This window comes from Oenanthe melanoleuca, chromosome 25, assembly GCF_029582105.1.
Source record: "Oenanthe melanoleuca isolate GR-GAL-2019-014 chromosome 25, OMel1.0, whole genome shotgun sequence".
In the NCBI taxonomy this organism is placed as follows: domain Eukaryota; kingdom Metazoa; phylum Chordata; class Aves; order Passeriformes; family Muscicapidae; genus Oenanthe; species Oenanthe melanoleuca.
This window is the reverse complement of record NC_079358.1, coordinates 7,019,595-7,023,961: the sequence shown is the minus strand read 5'-3', so window position 1 is coordinate 7,023,961 and position 4,367 is coordinate 7,019,595. Positions and strand designations below refer to the sequence as shown.

Genomic DNA, 4,367 nt, shown 5'->3' with positions numbered 1-4,367 from the left:
TCCTGCTTCTACCCTTCCTTCCCCCCAACCCTGGGCCCCCCATTCCCTCTCCCTGCTCCCATTCCCCTCATTCAATCCTCCCCTCCTTCCTCCACCCTCCCATTCCCTTCCCACCACACTTGTCCCTGTTCCCTCTCCCTGCTCCCGTTCCCCCCCCCCCCACAATTCCGCCTCCCCTCCTTCCTCCACTCTCCCATTCCCCCCCCCCAGCGGCCCCTTCCCCTGTCCCCGCTGCCCCGCACACCCCGGCGCCCCCCGCCCTCGGTCCTTGGTCACCCACCCGACCGCCCCGTCTGCCCCCTATTCCCATCCTCCGTGCCGCTTTTCCTCTTTCCCCCGCCCCGCGGGGTTCGGGGACGCCGCATAATAAAGGCCGGAGAGCCCGAGCGGCTGGAGCCGGCCGGGCGCGGGGGCCGCCGTGCCAGCCCTGGAGCCCCAAATCCCGGCGCTCCCGGTGCCCCCGTCCCGCGGAGGCCCCGCAGCCCTGAGCGCGGAGCAGCGCCCGGCTCCCCGTTCCCGTGCGCGCACAGCCCCGGGGCTGCTGCCCGCGCACCCCTGCGGAACGAGCGGGGCTGGGGCGCGGGAGAGCCGCTCGGCGGGGCCGGGCACGGTTCCGCTCGGGCTGTTTCTCATTCACCTGCCAGATGGGATGCTCCCCCTCTCCCTTGCTTTGCAACTCCAAAAAGCTCTGCAATGGCAAAACCTCTTTTATTAAAACTCGGTTGCGGCTTTTCCCCTTTGCTTCCAGGTCACAGGATATACTGGGATTGAGAGGGTTCCTGAAATCGACTCTCGAGGACACGGCCCGTGGGAGAATTGAACTCACAACCTTGGCACTACCTGGACTGGCTCCGACTGACTGAGCCCTCTGCATCTCAGGTATGAAACTCCCAAGGATGGGAATCATTGGCTCCAGCAAGGAAACTGCAGCTCCTTCTATTCTGCTAAAGCAGCTTTACACACCAGCCCCTGCCACGGCTGTAGGGTAGAACTGGCTGGCAGCTGGCATGACAGCACCGCATCTTCCCATCCCCTGATTTTCCTGCCCTTCCAGGATTTACCCAGCAGCTGTAGATTTGCTCTTGCCATGTCTCTTTGTAGGGAGAAGTGAGCAGGACAGGTTCTGAGGTTCCCTTGCTGTGTGGCCTGAGTTCTTCTGGAGAGTGGCAGGTGGCATTTCCTGCAGGTGAGTGTTGCCCAAATGAAGCAGCTGCTGAAACTGGGGTTGGTTTTGTGGCCCAGAGCTGCACAGAGGCCTCAGTGCCTCCCTCTCAGTGCCAGCAATGCTCCTTGATGTTTCTGTGTGTCCCAGCTGCGAGGGGCAGGACGAGGCCAGGAGTCCCCGAAAGGCATCCAGCACCTCTTGTCCTTGGGCCCTCGGGGCAGGGGCTGTGCCTGCAGCGTCCTGCCCGTGCCGAGCACACGGCCCGGGATGGGCGCTGGGTGCCCGGCCGGCGCTGGCACGGACACGGCTCAAGGGCTGCCCGTGGCTCCCGGGCCAGGGGCTGCTCTGAGCAGGCTCCTGGAGATGCTTCAGCCTGGATACAGGCCACTGACAGCCCAAAAGCAGCCCAAGGAGCAGCTGGCGTGTCCTGGTGATGGCGGCACGGGCTGCGTGCAGAGGGGCTCAGACAGCAATTCCTGGTTCCAGCCTCCCAGAGCTCCCAGGCAGCTGCCAGGTATGTCCTGTCCACCCAATTCCCTTCCTTCCCTTTCCCTTCCCTTCCCTTCCCTTCCCTTCCCTTCCCTTTTCCCTTCCTTCCCTTCCCTTCCCTTCCCTTCCCCTTCCCTTCCCTTCCCGCCTGAGGCCTCGTCAGCAGCAGCAGCACTAAAGCCAAGGCAGTCTTCCCTCACAGCTATTAAATGCCAACTGACAGCCTGCAGAGATGCCTTCAAATCAAAGGTTCAGGTGGGATGAAGTTTTGTTTGGACGAAGGTGGGAGTTTCCAGGGAGCCAGCTGGAAGTGCAGAAGGGATGGAAAGCTTTCCCAGGTGGGTCCCACTGGAGGTGTGCTGAAGGCAGGGATGTGCACCCTTTGCTGAGGGAAAAGAACTTGCTGAGGCTCTGAAAGGAGCTGAGCTGCTGCAGGGAGAGATGTCCTCCCGTGGGCACGGGGAGCTGCCTTGGCACGGGACGGGAGCGCCCCCGGCCCTGCTTCTCCTGCTTGAAAATATCACTGGAGCCCCGGCTCAGGGGGGCTAAATCAGCTGAACTCCAGGCAGCTCTGTCAGCTGCCCCAGGGACATGGGTGGGCGGGGGATGAGGGCTTTAAATAGCCAGTGTTTTGGAGCAGATGCCTGTCCCTGTCCCGATGCTGCTGAGCTTCCTTGGACGCTCTGCCCGTTCCTGGCACAGCTGGCGTTCAAGGGGCAGCTCTGCACGGGAATATCCACCCTCCAGGAGGCACTGTGAGGTTATGACATTACATATGAGCATTACTGTAGCCAGCCCAGAGCCGGAGGTTTGTTTTAGAAAGAAAAATTCTTGGACTCTGCAAAAGTGAAAGCTCAGTTTCTACAAAAAACCATCTGGTTGTGGCATTGCACGCTCCAGACACTCTTCTCTCCTTGCCTGAGCAAAAGGTTTTATCTCCTGTACTAAATCAGGAGAAGCACAAAGACAGAATTCCACATTCACCAAGCATTAAATAAGGGCTTCAAAAGAAAAATCAGGGCAGCAGTAACTCTTAAGAGCACTTGGCTTCAGTCTTAACAGGCAAGCCTCAGAACAGCTGTTCACTTTAGTGCTGCAGAGGTACTTCCAAGACAGTCACTAGAGGTCAGACATCTAGGTCTTATCGCCTTTATTTGTGGTGTGAAGATTGCCAGCCCTTAAGGCCAGCAGGGCCTCCTGCATCAGGCAGGGCTCAGTGGTGCCTTTACCTGCGGAAGGTCGGCTGAATCCATACAGGTCTCTGTACTGCAAATGCACGTGAACCAGTGGAAGAAAGCTCTCCATGTGCTTCCTCAGGTACTTCCCAGTGGCACTGCTCAGACACCAGAGCTCCAACTGCAGCAGGTGAGTCCTGGAGTGCTGGATCAGCATGGCCACAATGGCCAGGGAGGTGAGTGAGCACTGGGCAAGGCAGTGAGCCTGCACCTCAACACCACCTGTGAGAGCAAGGACTGGCTCACTCTGGAGAGCCTGAAGGAAAACTCGCTCCAAATCTCTTCTGGCGATGCTGACATCAATTTCCCCAAAGCCTTAATGTGCTCTGTGGACAGCAGAAGTTCTCCTTGCTGGGGCTGTCTTTGGTGGCTGTCTGTAAAGAGCTGCACCAAAGTTTGTCCATAGAAGCTTAACTGCTTCCCTATTTTAGGGGATTTTTTCAGATTTCTGAGAAGCCAAGCCCATCTCAGGAAGTTGCAGCATGGTTAAAGTGATCTCCTTCAGCTGAGCTGCAGTCATGTACATGTGCAGCTCCTCCAGAGCCTGCAGCTGGTGAGACTTCCTGGGATAGACCTGGCTTTGGTCCTTCCCCCCAGTCTGCAGCTCTTCCAGGACACTTTTGGTGATGGCTTTGAAATACTTGGACAAGACGTGTCTGTGATCTCTCGTTTTCAGCAGCTGGAGCACCCCAGAATGGAGGTGAGCTGACAGGAGCTTCACAGTGACAGGGTTCAGACCAGGCTGAGGAATAGAGCGCAGCTCCAACGCCAGGAAACCAGCTCTCCAGTGCAGGATGTCTGAAAATCAAGGTGAGTGCATCCTCCAGGGTCTGTAACAAACAGAGGTAACAGCATGACTGAATGGATAATCACAGTGCAGGGTAAAAAATAAACTCATTCATCTGCCTATTTTCCACATTTTATCAGTTACAATTATTGAACATGAAACTGTCTACTAGCTGACCAGAGGATAAAAAATATTAATGAATTACAAGCACATAAAATATCATTCTCTCAACATTTATGCTGTGGGATTTATGCTGTTATACTGAACACTCTGGACGTGTCTAAGCTCGTCTGCAGAGAAGAACTGAGTATTCTGGGGTTCATCAACACACTCTAATCTCCACAAATTCACAGAACAGATGAAAGGAGAAAAAATTCCCTCCTCAGGTACATAATTTTCAATAAGGCTTTACACAGGGCTGAGGGGATGCATTTTTTCCTGAAAAGGTGATCTGATTTGAGACTTCTCCTGACCGTGTTCCAGCTCAGGGGTGGGACTGTGGGTGATGCAGCTGGCTCACATCTCCAGACAGTAGTTAGCAACCTCACGCTCTGCATTCCTAAGTTCCCCTCCAAGAGCTTGACAACAACTCTCTGATCAGCAAAACTATCCCCAGAGAATCGGCCAAACCCAAGTTTACTAACATGTGCCTCTGTATGCAGGGATTTGGTACCTTGTCATTTGAAGACAC

General features: G+C 55.8%; 1 long non-coding RNA gene across 1 annotated transcript; it reads left to right on the top strand.

Annotated features, from left to right (window-relative positions):
* Positions 1 to 1,145: 1,145 nt before the first annotated feature.
* LOC130262979 (uncharacterized) lies at positions 1,146 to 3,110 on the top strand. The gene is made up of 3 exons (XR_008842230.1): positions 1,146 to 1,679; positions 1,857 to 1,992; positions 2,972 to 3,110. It is a non-coding gene; the product is annotated as an uncharacterized LOC130262979 (long non-coding RNA).
* Positions 3,111 to 4,367: the final 1,257 nt, after the last annotated feature.